This window comes from Camellia sinensis, chromosome 3 (genome assembly GCF_055761805.1).
Source record: "Camellia sinensis isolate YWXY chromosome 3, ASM5576180v1, whole genome shotgun sequence".
In the NCBI taxonomy this organism is placed as follows: Eukaryota; Viridiplantae; Streptophyta; class Magnoliopsida; order Ericales; family Theaceae; genus Camellia; species Camellia sinensis.
Window position 1 is genome coordinate 199,985,222 of NC_138963.1, and position 19,244 is coordinate 200,004,465.

The following is a 19,244-nucleotide window of genomic DNA, read 5'->3' on the forward strand; positions in this document are numbered from 1 at the left end:
TTGGCATCTCGGGTGCGTTCTATTTGAGCGCATCTGAGCTTCCTTAGCAAGATTAGTTGGGGTTACGGTGGTGACGTGGAACAACTATAGTTGTTGGACATGTTTCTTGGATTTCTTTTTTTTCTTAAGCTTAGGGTTGATGTTAGTTTATGTATTTATTATTATTATTTTTTATGACCTTAGTATTATGATAGTTTGGCATTGTGGGTTATTTTCTAACTTTTCATTATTTAAGTTGTTTTGACTAGTTGTTGCTATTTTAATATTGGAGGTATTGGATAATTATGAAATTATAATAGATGGTTTGATTAGCGTTTTGGTAGCTTTTTAATCCCTTGTAATTTTTTGAGTATGAAAATTTACTTAACTTTATGGAGGCAAGAACGTTTATAATTTGTTTCACTCCTAGGATTTGGATGATGAAATATTGATTGAATATTTAATTGTCCAAATTTTGGGGCGTGACAAATTTTTTAAACTGTCGTTGAAAGTTAAAAATTAGTGACTTTTTTTGTGACGATTTTTTAAACGGTCACTAAAATTTATAATTAGTGATATTTTTTATGACAATTGTTAAACTGTTACTGAAAATTAACAATTAGTGACGTTTTTTAATAGTGTTTGATGAAAAACACCATTAATTCTCACAAGATTTATTGGACAATAAATCCATCCATTAGGACCTACACATAAGTTCTCTCATTTCCTTTTTTTTTTTGCTATTCTTTTTACTGTTTCTTTTTTGGGTGATTAAAAGAGTAATGATAGAGATTTAAAAAATTGATCAAAATTTTCACCAAATGTCTCACATGTGTGTGGGTTTTATATGAGTGTGTGGGACCTCTACATCCATGTGAGACATTTGATAGAAATTTTGGTTAGTCTTTTGAATCTAGTAGGAATAACAATTTATAGCTCGTTTTAGACTTAATTATTTTAGTTAAATTTTTTGACTTTTTGCAAAAAGCAGTATAAAAAAGTAAAGAGAGTGATATAACAACTTATAATAATTTTTTAACTTTTTAAACTATTTTAACCACTCTCCAAACAAGACCTTACTCTAGTCTGTTTTGTCTTACACAGATTTTTTCTGGCTAGATAAAAACATGGGGAGGGGAAGAGAAATTTGTGTGACAGCAAATGTTTGAAAGGAAAGACAATATCAAGTTGTGTTATGTTCTCCAAGTACTTACAATTTTGTAGGATAAGGCATGTGAATAAATAAGAGCTTAAAATTGTATTATTAAAATTAGAACACACATATTTGGGAATGAAAAAAGTGGGAATAACATATGCCCATCATCTAAAACAAGTTTTAGTATGGCATTTATAGAAATCCTTAATTAGATCAACTGAAAAACTTCTTTTTCTTGGCCAAAAAAAAAAAAAAAAAAAATGAACATCAGCTCAAAGAAATAAATTCAATATGGGGGAACATTATAAGTAGCTTTTTCTGTGACTCTATTGTCTTCTTGTGCTTTGCTTGGACCTAAAACATTGCAATTATCCACAGCCAAACAACTTGTTGACGATGGAAACTAGATCTTATGATTGTGGCAATAGGGAGGCAATATAGATTCTAAAATGTAAAAACTACCTTATCTCAAGACTGTAAGCTTATCAGCATTTGTTATGATTATGCTATAATTTTACTAATATATATCATTACCTTTATGAGCCAAGTATATCGTCTAACTGTTTTAAACTAAAACAAAATGGTAAATATTTTTTTAAAAACTAAATACCTCAAAATGATGTGGTTTCTTCTTTAATTTTCAATTTGGGTAATTAAATTAACTAGAGTTGTAAGAAAAATTGGTAGAAACGAACCAAGTGCCTAAGACCAATCGGAATTTTTAACATCAGCCATTTTTTTTTATAAGGTACAGAGTAACTTGTATTCTTCTCTCTTTATTTATTTTCATTAAGAAATTATTTGAGCCTCTACAAAAACATGTAAAGTTTTGAGTGAATCTTTCTTTTAAACCAAAAATGGACAAAAAACAAACAAAAGCATGTAATCGGTTTTGGTTCCTTAGGTCTCGTTTGGGAACATGCTAATTTATCAATTTTTTGACTATTTAGCTAAAATATGAGCTAAAAAAAACTAGTATGTTTGGGATAACTTTTTGACTTTTTATGAAAAGATGTGCAAAAAGTAGAGAGAAAAGAGAATCTTTGACTTTTTTATATGAGTTGTTGGCTTTTTGGCTAATTTAATAACTTTTTAACTTTTTGACTAAAAATGAAGGTTCTCAAATGAGGCCTTAATCAACAAAATCAAAGGAAAAATCACAAGAAATCATAGTATGCGAGATTACCACAATACTAATTCCCTCAATCCCGATCGAATTAAATTGATTATACACAAAACTTATCAGAGTAATAGAGAAAATCATGAAAGAGAGATCCGATTCAATCACAAGTTGATTGTAAGAGCTTGTTAATTATGTGACTCTCATAGAAACTTAAAACACTTATTTGTACAAAATTTTCACATATTCATGGGACTAAATTGGTTCAAATGTGAGAGAGAAGCTTCACCATTTTTAGACGTAATTGGCACTTAGCCATCAATGGTTGAGCCTTGGGCACAATGAACCCACTTCATTCATAACAACCATTTCCTTACTAACCCTTTCCCAATCAAAGCATTGAATCAGTGAGCCCAATGCCAACCCAACCATATGCAACGCCAACCCCTCCCCAGGACTCCCACTCCGCCCTGACCCAAAAGGCTTTAACTTGAGCCAATCTCTTAACCCATCAAACCCTTCAAATCTCTCAGGGTTGAACTTGCTGCGCTCCACCCAAATTTTGGGTCCTTTTGTATGGCCCACATGTTCACCAGCAACACGGTGCCATGCGGGATACGAAAACCTCCTGCTGTGCGATCAGCTGATGATTCGCGTGGAACGAGTACGGGGAATATTGGGAACATCTGCATTGTCTCGTTGATGATGCAACGGAGGTAAGGAAGTTTAGCCACGTCTGATTCATCGATCAAACGATCTTGCCCCACATAATTATCGATTTCAGTCGGTGCTTTCTTTAAAAAAATGTGGATTGTTGAGCAAATTTGACATTGCCCTCTCTAATGTTCCAATTGTAGTTTCAGTTCCTGCACCTAATAGTACCTATATAAACTCAACTTGGGATTAAAATAGTTAATAAAATAAATAAAATAATCAATAATAATAAGTCAAAATATCACATGTTACATATCAATCAATTTTTTTTCTCGATAACCATCTATTCAATTATAAAAAAAAATCACAAATCATCCTAAATATAATTTTTTTTCATCTTATAACATAGTCAAAAAACGAAGGATATAAGCTGCTTTTTGGCGTTTTTCCTAAAAACCAAAAACAAGTTTGTTTGAGCCTCCGTTTTGGAAGTGGATTGGCTTTTTTGACTTTTTGTCTTTTTGACTATTTTAGCTTAGGGCTAAAAAGTCTGGTTTGGGAAGGGCTTTTTAGCTTTTTGGCTTTTTTGACTTTTTTTGTGAGAGAGGAGTGTAATGATTATGGGTTGGATTTGATGTTTTGTTTTTTGTGGCTAAAATAGCCTATTTTGTTTTTTTGTGACTATTTTAGCCCCTAACCCACCAAAACCAACTTCCCAAACTATGCCGGAGTAAAAAATCATTTGGGAAGTTGGAAATAAGCCAACTTTTAAAATTACCAAAATACCCTCCTTTGATGTGACATCAAAATACCTTCCTATGATGGTAACATTGTAATTTCACAAAATTGCATGGTGGTAATATGGTCAATTTATCCATTTGCTTAGTGATGTGACATCATAAATAAATAATATTAAAAATTAATTTTTTCTCAATTTGGTAAATGATTTTGTGAATAAACCAACCAGCTTGGATATAAGCAAAAAAAATAGCTTATATCCAAGTTTTCTAAATAAGCCTAAAATAGTTAAGTTTCCAAACGAGGGCAGTTTTAAGAGGAGTCCTGCTATATTACACACTTTTGCATATCATATTCAAGTTATAACAATTAAAATTGGAAGTTTTGATTTGGAGCTGTCTAATTTGGTTTTTAGACCAATTGCTCTGGGGGAAATTGCAGATTATTAGTTATATTTTGACAAAATATTTACAAATATATTAAAAAGTTTATAATTTTTCAATTATTAAATTTGATAATTTGACTAACGAAATAGCGGCCGTGTAAAAAAAAAATATTCATGTAGCCGATCCTATTTGATGAGATTTAAGACTTGGTTTAGTTTGGTTTTATATAAAAAAAAAATGCACTGAAGTGTTTTTTTCATTACTCTGTCACATGCTCTCCATGAAAGGGTTGTACAATGGCCTCGTTTGAGAAGTGGCTATTTTTTAGGCTTTTTGGTTATTTGGCTATTTTAGTAGACTATTTTAGTTTTTGTATTTGGGAGATGAGATGAATTTTTATTTGAGTTGTTGTATTGGAAAATGTGTTGAAATGATGTTTAAAGTTAAAATGACAAATTTGTCCCTAATTTTTTATTTTTCAAAATTAACTAAAGGGGCAAAATTGTAATTTAACAGCTGTGGAATAGCTGTCCGTAGGCTGTCCGTAGGCACAGTACCTACACTGTGGATAGCTGTCGGTAGGCTGCTGCCTTGTCCTTTAGCTTTTCTTTTTTTTTTTTTATAATAAAAATAGGTGAACAGTGGGCTTTTTGGCTACTTTTCAATTTGAAGCTATAATAGCCTCAAATTGATCTTCCCAAACAGTGCCAATATACACAAGCTCAAAAGTAGAGGGTATGTTTGGTTTCGATTTGTAGAGTAATTTTGAGAATTTTTTTTTTTAAAAATTTGTTTGGTTTATAAATTTTTCAAAATGATTTTTAAAATTACTTTCTCTCTCTTTTGCCTATCAATCAATCACTTTTTCTCTCTCTCATCTCTTATTTTTAATCACTTTTTCTTTTACACACATCTACTCAATTATAACAAAATATCAAATTATTCTAAACTTTCAAACTCCAAAATTATTTTCAAAATGCACGACCAAACAAACTAAAGATTTTTTTAAATTTTCTCTCTAAAATAATCTTTAAAAATTACTCTCCCAAAATCAAATCAAATATACCTAGAAACTCTCTTACCAGCATAAGGCTTATGATGTTAGCCCTGTTTGGTAGAGTTGTGGGAAAGTGCTTATAGCTTATGCCTAAACAGCTTATAGCTTATAACTTTCCGCTTAAGCTGATTTCCAGCTTATTCTTGAAGCATCTCATGCCCCACTCAAAAAATAAGCTGATTTCTGACTTCTACAAAGTTATAAGCTATATAAACTATAAGCTAAACCAAACACATCAAAATAGTTTAAATTAAGTTAAAATTTAAAATAAGGTGTAAATAATTTCTGCCAAACAGGCACGTTGTCGTGTTCAATCATCGTCCTTTTCCTGTCAGTCACCACCAAACCCAGATTCATCAGACTTGTGTTTTCGATATTTGTCGATCAATTCATTCATCAACTTGTCTCTCTTCTCGTGTAATGTCATAGACAGCGGCGGAGGCACATTGGGCCAACCACACCTACGTTTTGAGATTTTTTTTTTTAAATATAAAAAAAAATGTTTTAAAAAAATAAATTTGTAAAAATATTATTTAAAATAAAATATTAATGATATTTTTTAAATTATGAAAATAATAATAATTATTTTGATTAAAAATAAAGAGATTATAATAAGTCATATTTTTAGTTATGACAATTTCAATATAATGGTGATATCTATCATTATTGACATGTAAACATAATTAATTTCAATAAAAATATGAAATTTATTAGATTGTTAATTACATTTGACATGTAGAGTTTATCCTCTACATGTTTCTTTCCATTCATAACTAAAATGACCGTTATATAAATTATAATAAAAAACACATCTTCAATTATAAAAAATTAAAAAAAAAAATTACAATAGGTGATAACTAATATTAGAATAAGTCATAACTAACTATTATTTGATATATAGTCATAATCAAAATAACAATCACAAGAAGTTATAACTAAATTCTATCTAACACTATAATGTGTTATAACTAAAGACCACGAAAATCATAATTGTGACATATGATAGACAATTTTTTTACTGTATATTTCATAGAATTTCTCTACTAAAATATATCATTTCTATTCTAACTTATCTTCTTTTTTAATTTTCCAATCGACCTATAAAACGATTACTCCCCAATATTTGTATAAAATTTAATCTCCAATCCTTTAATTTAAAATTCAAATTTATTCAAATAAACTCTTAATATTTAAGTTTAGTAATATCTCATTATTATTTATTATGAAAAAAAATAAAAATTAATGTTGTCATTAATTTGTGCCCTCCCTTCACTAAATTTCTGGTTACGCCACTGCCTATGGACCTCTGCTCTGGACCTTAATTCCAAACCACCTCACAAATGGCAAGAAATCTTCTACATTCCTCTCCGCCCCCAAATCATACGTTTCCAAGTTTATCTCTAGCAACCTCTTCGCTTCTCCATGCCCTCGCTGTAGTACCTTTTCCCAGCGATCATCCTCGTCATGAAATTGAAGGTGAGTTTGAATATCGCCAACTTCATATCCACTGCTTGATCGAGGTTAATGGCGGAGATTTTATGTATTGTGAATCAGCGATCGGACCTCATCGACGCGGATGTGAGAGAGCATCTGGAGGTGGTGGGAGGAGAGAAGTTCGAGGGAGGCGATGCGGTGGAGGTTGCACCAGTTGGTAAAGTTGTAGCCGAGGTGTTTCCGGTGAGTTGGTGAGGGCAGTTGGAGAAGATGATGTCGTTTTGTGTAAAGCATTTTTCTATAGCTGATGGGGAGGCAATGAGGAGGACGCGGTGAAAGCCCAACTAGGGGAGATTGACCGGGCCGTAGCAGTCGTGGATCGATTTTTTCAAGAGGTAGAGGTGACCGAGTAAGAGTAAAGTTGGGAAACAACATTGTGGGAGGTTTTGGAGCTTGCGAGGGATATGATCTCAGTATATATACTTAATAAAATTTTATTTTAATAATAATTATATCTTGAAATAAAATGATCATAATGGATATCAGAATTTTGGCCAACCCATCTCATTTTTTTCTCTCTTCTCTCTCTTTTTCTACCGCCAACAACAACAAACAAACCCACAAATCCTTTTGTTTTCTTTTTCTCTCTCTTTAGAATCAATTTAATTTTTTTCGGTTACGAATCCAATGGAAAATAATGAAGAGAAAGATGATCTTGAATGGTTCATCGTCAACAATAATCAAACCAATTCTATTCGAAAAACTAGTATCGAATGATCAAAACTAAATTCTCTAGCGATTTGAGAGACTTTTGTGACTTGTCGTTGTCTTTGTGGGTAAACACAATCAATATGTAATTCAAATTCAACAAAACATAGAAACAGTACCAATTTATTATAGAAAAAGAAAACCCAGAGTTAAATATAGCATAGAAAGTCCACAGAGCTATCTATACCACTGTATCAAGCACAAACACACACATATAGGGTGTGTTTGATTTGACGGACTGGATAAGGGGGATTAGAATCCATCGAATTTGAGTCTTGGAACTATGAATCTCCAGACTATTTGGTCGGATTGGATATGTATCTTGTGTTTGTTTTTTCATGGGATTAGAAGTCTGGAAAGGACTATTTTTAGTGAATCCAACGTTTGGTTGAACGGACTCGATAGGATAAATAAACAAAAGACTATTTTACCATTTTTCAATTATTTACTAAGTAATAGCAATATTAAACATATCTTTAATATTTTAATTATTTTTAGCTAGATTAAATAAAAATTTATTTTATTTTATTTTTTACACAATTAAATAAATTTATTTTTTTAAATAAAATAAATAAAATATCAATAAAAATATATGTTATTTTTTAATTAAAATTTTAAATAAATTTGTTTTCTAAAATAATAATAATTAAACAATTAAATTAAATAAAACATCTATTAACATTTAAATAATGAAATTAAATAAAATATAAACAAAATTTTAAAATAAAATATCTATAAAAAATTATTTTAAAAAATTAAATAAATAAAACATCAATAAAAAGTTAAATAAAATTATTTTATTTTTAAATTGAGACATTTAAATTTTATTGAAGTTTACTAAATATAATATATAATTAAATAGTATATGGTCAAAATGGTCATTTTATCACCTAATTCCAACAGTAAATTGTCCCCCCCAAAACTGTCCTACACCCTCCCCGGGATAGTATAATCTCCCATATGAGGGATAAGAAGTCCTGTTGGACTCCATGTCCGGTGGACTAAAAAAAAAACAAATGATGGATTACTCACTCTTTCGGATAAGCAATCTGAATAGTGAATAGTCCCCCCTTAATCCCCCCAATCAAACACATCCAGATAGTTATGTATATGTGTTGAATTTTTGGCTTTCGAAAGTTATTATTGTGATTGCGAGCGTGCCAACAAGGATCAATTTAGTCCTTACAGAAATTTAATTGCCAACCAATTATCAGACGACTATGTTTTAGTTTTCTTAGCCTCAATGAAGAGAACTTTTACTGGTGGCCTGATTTAGGAGAATTTAAACAGAATACCAATCAAATAAAGAAAATCTGAAGCATTTCACTAGAATGAAAAACTTACAATGATTCGAAGCGACAATCTATTTGAAACTATTCCTATGAATGAAAATGCAGTGCAGAATTTGAAGTACTGGAATGTAAAGAACAGGGTATGTAAAAGTAAAGTAGAATAAGACTGATTTTTTAGATCTGAGTCCGGGGCTTTTTCCAGGGCCTTCTCTGCTATTTATATTGCTCAAAGATGACAGTCGAACTCTATTTCCAACCATCGAATTGCCCCTCCATGATCGCTAATTATGTAGCCTCAAGATTAGCTCAACTATGCTATCATTTGCAGTTAAGCTTCCCTCATAAATTTGAATTTAAATAAGAGTAACCGTTGATGCCACATCACCTTGCATCTCTTTGTTGATCCACTGCTACTCAGATCTCATGACAACCAATATCGACTGCCACGTGTACGATTAGGATCGAAGACTTGAATGGTCTCCCCATATTACCGTTACTTTGCCACGTGTCGAATTGTAACTGGCTTGTAAAAAATATGCAGCCAACATTACCCCTCGCACTAATATACCCAAGACTTGGTGATATTAGTGGATCAGGGTCTTTTTCCCACGTCTTAGAACGTGCTTGGGTTTTGCATCTTCCCAGAAATGCAATTGTCACTCACCATCTGTATTAAACTCTTGTTTAATCCTTTGAACATTTCCGCCGTCTCAGCATTCGAATAGACTGATACGTTTCATGGCCGAATTAATTTTTTCCTCCAACGATCGAGCACACGAAGAGTCATATGTCGATGCTATTCCTCCTCGAAAGAACGTCCATGCATTTATTAGCCACCTTTACCCACCTTTCTATATTCAGGTCATGAATGCCTTTGCAAATTATCAATCCTTGGACTTCGAACATATTGCCCTTAATCTTTCGATCCAGAAACTCACAAATATGGACATGGGAGGTTCTTCTTCTGTCTCACCCTTGGACTACGAACAAATAGCTCTCAATCCTTTAATTCAGAAAGTTACAAATATGGACATGGGAAATTCTTCTTCACAGTCCTCCGCATGGGACAAGGCTGCGACTTCTTCCTCTTCTGGTGCTTCCGACTGGACAAGTTGGTCAAAGCCTGAGTCTTGTGATTTGAGGGAACGAATTAACCATCACTTTGTCGAATTTACTGACCCTTTGGAGTTCCCTTCTTATGCACGAAGCTTGGTGGTCTATCCTTACGTGCCCATTGACTATCGACGTAGTTTGGAGGAGAACCTGCTTGTGGCATGGTATACATCCTCTATGCCTACAAAGATAGTGCATGCCACCCGACGCCTAGAAGAGGCACAAGGGTACAATCCATCTTTCTTAGCCAGAAGGCAAAGATTTTTTCTTCTGACTGGCTTGATTATATTAATGCCCTTGTTCCTTCTACCCTTGTTCCACCTCCTGAAATAGAAGCATCCACACCTTCTCCCCTGCCCAATCCTCGTTGGATAGAGAGATTGAGGCTTGCTCTCTTTGTAGATAAGATCTTTCCACCTTACAAGCCTCCACCTTCCCCCACTCCTGCTGAACAGAAACAAGCTCTACTTCTGCTCGCGGCTTTCTCTCATTTGCCCTTCAATGTTCTTGAGGACGAAGTTCCTCTCAAGAACCTTCGATGGGCTTGTGATATTCTGACTCGGGGTCATGTTCTCAATCCCCTTGCCCAAGCAGAACTTTACATGTTTCTGGACCAGCTTCCGTTGCTTCTCCACTGGCATCGGACCTTTATGGCCACTACACGATCTTTAGACCAACTTTCGTCCCTTCGAATTCACGCCCAGTACGAAACATAAAACTTCATTGAAGAATTTGATGATTTTAAGAACAAAGATTCTGCGTACTGGGATGACTTAGAGATGGACGAATTGGAACAAGGATTGAGAGAAACAGCTTTCGAAATAAAGGCTGAAGAACTCTTTTACGAAGTGAGAGCTCATCAACTCATGCAGCCAATGTTAGAAGAAATAGAGGACAGAATAAAGAAAGAACAGAAATTCATTGATTATAGCTGGACTAAATTTCATGATCTTGTTATTTATTCCATTCCTTATTTTTATGAGCTTGAGTTTGTACCCAAATAGGGCCATTTGATGTAACTGCTTTTGCTTTAATACAAGACTTCTCTTTGTTTGATATGGTTTGATCTTGTCTCTATTTGTCTTTAAAAGCAATTTCAAAGCTTCGAACTGAACAATCTTTTCCTTCGAACCTAGATTTGATCGTTTAAAATGAATACTAACAACACGACCATGAACTTTTCCAATTTAGGGAATGTAGATTAATTAGTTCTAAATTGATCTTTTCGTTTTGAACAACAGTCCATATTTTTAAAAATACGGAAGCTCCTTTTGAGGGCTGCACTGTTTTAGTTCAAAAAGTCAACTTTTCTAAATATATATATAAACCAACTATGGGTTTCGATGTTTCAAATGCCAATTTCCCTTTCCAAGGAATTTCTAATTTTACTTCGAAGAATATCACTGTCATTGAGAAACCTGAAACAGGTCTTTAGTCCTTTTGAAGTAAACGAATACTTGAGCATTCTTGTATCCATTGAGTACAGAATGCGCTTCGAAGCCGGCTCTTAGTTTCGAAGCCGTTGTTATTGGACTTTTGGTGCCAAAATCTAGTGTGTTATGTTTTGAACACCAATTTCCATCCTCACGGGGTCTCAAGTTTCACTTCGAAGGTCATTGTTTTCATTAAGAAGCCCAAAAATAGGTCTTTAATCTCCTTCTAAGTAAATGAATATTTGAGTATTCTTACATTCTTAAGCATGGAATGTGCGTCGAAGCTGGCTTCTTAGTTTCGAAGCTGCTGTTATTTGACTTTTGGCGCCAAAATCTGGCTTCGAAGCCAAACATTCTACTTCGAAGCTGGTATCAACATCTGGGATATGTTTTTTCCCTCCAAGAGTATCAATATTGAAGGAAATTCTTCGTATTCGTACTTTTAGTACTTAACGAATTTACCCGATATATTTTTCAGATATATAGGCTTTTGAAATCCTTTTATTCCACATTCTGAAATCACTTGCCCGCTCAACATACAAAACCCTTCACCTCTATTCGTCTCCCACTTCTTTCTACTCCCTTTTCCAGCTTCGTCCTTTGAGAAAGCGTTTTATCAATGGCTTCCTCCTCATTGAAAGTGCCAGTTGTAGAGCGTGCGAGCGCATCTGTAGCCCTGAAAAGGCTCATTGATGCAGAATGTGAAAAGTACAAAGCTGGGGAGAAAAGTGCCTTTGACGGACGCATCTTCATTCCTCGTCGTCATGTGTAGCAAGACTATGTGCTTGGTCCCATATTCAAGGAGATTCCTATTGAGCTTGCAGCTCTATACCCTCGTCTGGAAGACCATTGTCTCCTTTACAAAGGTGGCCTTGACTGGAGGAACTGTAAGACGAATCGCCCTCACCGATGCTAGCCCACGGTGAGACCGGAGTGGCAAGAATGGTATAATCGAGTTGTCCCTAGTAGGACCCTGGACCTTCGAGAACTCTGCCTCCTCGACGCCCTTCGATTATCTAGGTTAACCATTTCAGAGGACCCCTTTTTAGTTCCTGTTGCTCTGTGCTTTTGGAATTCTATTTTTAATTTCTTTCAATTCAGATGTGGGATGATGGCCCCTACTGTTCTTGACATTTGCCATCTTTTAGGATTATCTCCCATTGGAGCTCTCATTGGACCAGATTATCTTGACCTAGCAGTCCCTTTTTCCCTCCCCTCTCTTAACTCATCCTATAGTGACTTTGTCAAGACTGAGAATAGAAGGGAGGGTCTTGTGACCGATAGGGAATTCTTTTTTTTTTTTTATTATATTGGCTTTGCAAGTTCCTTTTCGGCACTTCTTCTCAAAGAATTATGCCTGAATTTGTCCCTCTTGCCAAAGCCCTTGTTTTACAGAAGAGGGTGGCTTTAGCCCCATACGTTCTAGGTCACGTATACAGAGCCTGCTCTCTTTTTTGTGAGAAACCTTTAGATGTCAATCAAGGGGGACCGATTTGGATTCTTCAGCTTTGGCTTTTTGCTTATTTCCCTGAGTTACAATCCAAATGCCTTAAATTTTTTGAACCAGATCCTCCTACTCATGGCATGAGGCTATCCAATGTTTCTTTTTATCCTTCTACTTTTGCTTTTTACTTCTCTTTCTTCCACCAACTTTCAGCTTCTCGTTTTTCCTACTGCTTTCGTCCCTTCGAACCCACTACTATCGGCCCACTTTGGTTGAAGAATTTCCTAAGTGATAGGCTCTGTGCTTCATCTGTTCACAAAGATATATGGGCCTCCATTTTAATTCCCAGAGAATTATTCATTGGGACCATGAACCCCAGAGCTTACAAATGCATTGCTGAGCCCTATTGTCCTGCACAATTTGCTAGACAATTTGGCTTCACTCAGGGGGTCCCAATACCTCTCTGTAGTAACACCAATCTAAGTCTTACCACAAGGGATGTGAAAGTTCGAAGGTCCAGACTGGAAGAGGAAACTTCCAAATTTATATAGGACTTGATCGATTTTGAGTATATCCCCTTCCTTCCCCAAGGTAACATTTTGAAGAGATACCAAAATTGGTGGGTGACCAATATGGAAGTGCACCTGGCCATTCCCTCTCAAGACCTACTGACGGTGTTAGATGCACCCAAGCCCAAAGGAGCTGGAGCTGCTACTTCTTCCACCGTTCTGACCACTCCAGTTCCTGTGTCTGCCTCAACTCCTAGAGTTACTCGGGCCACCTCGAAGAAAGGTATATACTCTCATCTCTTCTCTTTTACCTTCTTTATAATGCTTTCAGTCTTATCTTTAGTTCTTCCTTTTGTGAAGGTGGTGTAGGTACCTCACAGGGAGACTCTCCTCAGAAGATTCAAGCTCTAAATCTCCTCAAAAGTAAACAGCAACAAAAGAAAATGAGACTTTTACTTGAGCCTGAGAAGGAAGTCTTTGAGGTGCAAGCAGAAGAAGAGGAAAAAGCAGAAGAAGAGTTAATCCAAGAGCAAGAGTCTCCCCCGAAAAGAAGGAAAAGAGTGACCGTCCCTTCTTCCAGCTTGGTTCAAGATCCCATGCATGAGACAATGGTCAGAGTGGAGGAACTCACTTCTGAAAAATCTAAATCCCAAACTGGAGAGAAAGAAGTTGAGGAAGAACACTCAATGCCTGTACAAAGAAAAAAGAGAAGGAAGATGACTGTCTCTCCTTCTGATTTTGTTGAAGACCCTATACATGAGGTAGCTGCTAAGGTAGTGGAACGAGAGCACTCCAAGGCCATAATTGTCTTTGAGAGAGCTGAGAAGATACGGTAGCAGCAATTCTTAAGAGACGAAGCTGCTGCTGCTGCTGCTGACGCACTTCAAAAGGATGCTGCAAGAAAACAACACGTTGCTGATCACTACTCTCTTCGAAGTTCTCCTACTGCTACTGTCACTTCTGAAACAAGTAACTTCTTTAAAGCTTCTACCGTTTTTCCTTGTTAATCTTGTGGGTATTGAGCTTTGACATCACTTTGTCCTTCTCTTCTTTTGTAGCAACAAATCCTGAGCTTACTCTTTCAATGAGAACTCTCTCAGTTTCAATTGAGGCTGATCAGATGCAAAATGTGAAGACCATTCAGATAATACTCCCACTTCCTAGGCCTACATTCAATGTATCCTCCTTGAGACCAAGCATTCCTGCATCTCTTTCTTTTGGATTGAATCCATATCTCCCTTTCTTATCTTTGGATCTACCTTTATTTGATTCTTTTCCGAGCCTTGCTCTTTCCTTTCCCCCTAAGGAAATTCCAATTATTACTCTATCTCAGATGATAGTTGATTTCCCCAAAAGAGGGTGCTGGTGGCTCTCCAACCCATGGTTTATTACCTTTATCTACTTCCAGCCCTTCTTCCCTTGACATATTGGTGGCTAGGACCATGGAGACTGCTGAAAATGTTCCATCCATTTCTCTTATCCCTATGCAATCCTCTGTGTCTTCTACCACTGCTCTTTCTGCACCCCTCATGTTCATGGACGAAGTAGATGTCTTCGAAGCAAGACTAGCTAGTCTCTTCGACATAGCCTCTACCTCTCCAATAACTAATGATGAGGCTGAGCCGTTGGTACTAGCCGACTCCCTGTTAGAAATTCTTGAGAGCTCCTCTTCCTCTAGTAGGAAGCCTTCTGCACCTTTGATGGATTTAGACAGCTGTCTGGAATTACTGATATCTTTTTCAAGGATTCCTTTCGAGGTTTTACAAAGGCCTATAATAAGAAATGGCTTCCTGCAGTGCTACAAAGCTGTTGAGCAATCCAGCATGACTGTCTCAAGTCATCTATCTCGGGCAGTAGCTACTATTGACTTTTATATCAACATTTCTCATACTGCCAAGGTTGCAAAGGAGAGATTAGCGAGAGATTAGAGCTTTGTTTCGGCAGTACATTCTGAAGTCTCAGTGCTAAAGGAACAACATTCCCCTGTCTCCCATTTTCGAACTCAACTACTGGAGAAGAAAGCTCAACTTGAGGAGGAGCTGTCTGCAATGAATCAAGCCTTAATTCGAACTGACACAAAACTGCAGATCACCAACCAAGGATTAGTCGATCGAAAGCAAGAAATGACCACGGCCATTCAGTTGGCTCCCTCATTTAAAAATAGGAAGTTTGTTGTAAAAGAACAATTAAGGCATTGAAATGATTTTTGGGCCAATTTATGGCAGAATGTATTTAACTCTTTATGAAGAAAAACAAATTCTGATTTATCATTTGAGTACTCTTGTGTTCTTTTGCTTGACATTCATTCTACTCCTTGTGTTTCCCAGATAGTTAGAAAATAAGGCTTCAAATATCTGCCATTGATATTTTTGGGATGTATGTATCCATTCAAATTTCTCAAATGGTATGCCCCAAAAGGCAGGACTCTATGAATTTGATATGGTCCTTCCAGTTAGGTGACCATTTACCAAACTTATGGCTTTTAATACATATTGGGAGTATAGTTTTCCACACCAAATCACTTTCATCAAAGCCAATGTGCTTGACTTTCTTATTGTAAATTTTGGTTGCTTTCTTCTTTTGAAAGAGAATGCTATTTAATGCCAGAATTCTGGCCTCATCCATTCCTTCTAATTCCAAGTACATACTCTGATGGTATTGCTCAGAATCTAGCTGGTCTTGGCATCTTACCCTCAAAGACTTAACATTAATTTCCACAGGCAATACAGCATCATGCCCGTACACCAAGGCATAAGGAGTAACTCTTGTGCTTGACCTTGGAGAAGTTCTATAAGCCCACAATACATCCAACAACAAGTTATGCCAATCCCTAGGATTGTCTTCCACAACCTTTTGTATTCCTTTCTTCACGGACTTATTGGATGATTCAGCCTGGCCGTTAGCTTGTGCATAATAGGGGGTGGAATTAATAAGGCTAATTCCACACTCAGCCACAAAAGACCTCACCATTTTTCCATCAAACAATGTTCCATTATCAACAGTTATGGTTTGCGGGATGCCAAACCTATGGATCAAATCCCTGATGAACCCAATGACCTCAGTCTGGTCTACAGCCTTGTATGGCTTAACTTCGACCCACTTGGTGAAATAATCAGTAGCCACCAAAATGAAACAATAATGCTTCGAAGAGGGTGGGTGTGTTTTTCCCATCATATCCATGGCCCATCCTCTGAATGGCCAAGGCTTTACTACTGCATGCAGGTCAGTTATGGGCACATGCCTTATTGTGCCATGCTTTTGACATGTCTGGCAACCCTTTGCATATTCTATGCAGTCTTTAAGGATAGTTGACCAATAATAGGAATGTCTTCGAAGCATCCATCTCATTTTTACACCAGGCTGATGTGCACCATAGATTCCTTCATGAACCTCAGCCATAACTGTTATTGCTTCTTTTGGTCCTAAACATTCCAACAATAGACCATCTCCCCCCCTTCTGTATAGATCATTGTTATATATGATGCATTGCATAGATTGCAATTTAATTCTTCTGATGGCCTTTGAGAATGGGCCAGCCAAGTACTGTATTATTGAATGCCTCCAATCTTGTTCCTGTAAATCATTATGATTGACTTCCAGGACCACATTCCTTTTATTTAAGGGTGGTATAGATTTCTGATATGTTATTTGGCTTATGTCCCGTTGGGTACCATCCTTCCTCTTGAAATTCGAGGCTTTCTGAGCCACATCGTTAGCTCTATTATTTAAGAATCTTGGAACATGAGTTACATTTGCTATTTGAAATTGAGAGAGCAAATGTAATGCGACAACATAATATGGCAGCATGCTTATACTTTGACATTTAAAAATCCCTTTCACTTGGTTAACCACCAATTGAGAATCTCCAAATATGTCAACTGCATGTACTTGTAATCCAATAAGAATTTTCAATCCCACTATCAAGGCCTCATATTCAGCTTGATTATTAGAACAAGTAGTTTCATCCACTCTGAAACCGTATGTGGTTTCTATTCCTTGTGGTAACTTAATCACTATACCAATTCCAGTTAGGCCATTGGCTTTCGATCCATCGAACCACATTTGCCATGGCTCGACATTAGCCATACCAAATTCCATTATCTCTTGACTCTCTGTTTGAAATGGATGGTCTGCAAAAAAATTGGCTAAAACTTGTCATTTCACTGCCTTTTGGGGAACATATTCTAAGTGAAATTCTGACAAGGCTAATACCCATTTGCCAATTCTTCCCCTCAACATAGGTCTAGAGAATATATATTTAACCAAATCTGTGGTTGCAATTACCAAGACAGTTGTAGGCAAAAGGTAATATCTTAATTTCATTGCAGCAAAATACAGCGAAAGGCAAAGCTTTTCTACAGCTGAATATTTACATTCACAAGAATTTAAAAACCTACTAAGGTAATAAACCGCTTGCTCCTTGCCTTCTTCATTGTCTTGGGCTAAGAAAGCTCCCAATGAATCTTCTGCTGCAGCTATATACAACTTCAAAGGCTTAACGCTATTTGGTGGCATCAGTATTGGAGGGTTGGCCAAGTAGGCTTTGATTCCTTCGAAAGCAATTTGATGCTCCGCTGTCCACACAAATTCCTCTTCATCTTTCAGTCTTAATAAGGAAGAAAATACTTTAGTTTTCCCTGCAGTGTTAGAAATGAATCTTCGAAGAAAATTAACCTGTCCAAGGAACTTTTGTAATTCTTTCTTACTTGATGGAGGTCTGGCTTCAATGATGGCTTTGGCTTTATTCTAGTCAATCTGTATTCCTTTCTTGTGTACTACATAGCCCAAGAAGTTTCTAGATGATACGCCAAAAGCACACTTAAGAGGATTAAGCTTCAATTTAAACTTTCTTATTCTTTCAAAGGTTGCTTCTAGGTGAAACAGATGTTCCTCTATGGATTGGGATTTAACTACAATGTCATCAATATAACACTCTAAATACCCTGCAATAAGGTCATGAAAGATAGTGTTCATAGCCCTCTAATATGTGGCCCCAGCATTTTTTAGGCCAAATGGCATTTTAACCCATTCGAAGGTCCCAATATTCCCAGGACATCTGAATGCTGTCTTGTGAACATCCTCCTCCGTAATGCAGATTTGGTTGTAACCAGAGTGCCCATCCATCATTGATAAAATTTGATGCCCTACTAAACTGTCCACCAGCAAATCTACTATAGGCATAGGATATTCATCTTTTGGAGTTGCTAGATTTAGGTTTCTAAAATCGATGCATACCCTCATTTTGCCACTCTTCTTAACTACAAGCACAATATTAGATAGCCATTCAACGTACCTGACTGTCCTGATAAAGCCTGCCTTGAGTAGTCTAAGAATTTCTTAACTTTCTGGATCACTTCTGGACCCATTCTTCTTGGTTTTTGTTTGTATGGCTTGAAGTTAGGCTTCATAGGAAGCCTATGTTCCACTAATGACCTATCCAATCCTGGTAGTTCATTATAAGACCATGCAAAATAATCTTTATATCTCCTCAGTATAACCAACAACTGGTTCCTGTTAAGACTATTCAACCGAGCACTTATATAAATGGGTTGTTGTACAGAACCTTGCCCTAAATTTATTTCTTCTAAGGGGTCTTGTATCTGAGTACTTACTGGAACTCCATCTTTGATTCCTTCTGGCTTCGAAGCAATCTCCTTGTTGCGTTCTGTTCCCAGGTTCTTTGATTCAACCTCTTTACCCTCCTCCTCATAGACGAAGTCTGTCCACAAGGCTTTTTCTTCCTGTATTTCTTGGACTTTTGTTTCTATGTCCAATGCACAGTATTTATCAAGGGTCAAAATTCTGGCTTGTTGCTGCTCCTGCTTGTAGCCAATTATCATGACTTCTTTCTCTTGCTCCCGCACTTTCTGGACTATTGACTTTACATCCAATATTGAAAACTTGATTAAAGCCAAAGACTTGGGTTCTGATGCTTCATCTTGCTGCCTATAACTAGGCATCATTGTCATCTTTAACGACCACCTCTTCATCAGCACTCTCCTGGACTAAGTGCTTCAGGTGTGTCACTTCCTTATCAGCCGTTACTTTGGCTGAGCCATCAGATTTTATCAATATACTAAGCGGTGTCACTCCCTCAATATACAACTTGGCTTCAGCGAAGTCTGCGCAGGCTATGAAAGGTTGAGGATCTGCATCAATTT

General features: G+C 36.2%; 2 pseudogenes; both read right to left on the reverse strand.

Moving 5' to 3' along the window:
* Window positions 1-2,520: 2,520 nt before the first annotated feature.
* Window positions 2,521-3,787, reverse strand: LOC145788876 (cytochrome P450 81F3 pseudogene; annotated as a pseudogene).
* Window positions 3,788-6,490: 2,703 nt separating this feature from the next.
* The window catches only part of LOC114300522 (cytochrome P450 81Q32-like), a 64,936-nt pseudogene continuing 52,182 nt past the window's right edge, over window positions 6,491-19,244 (reverse strand).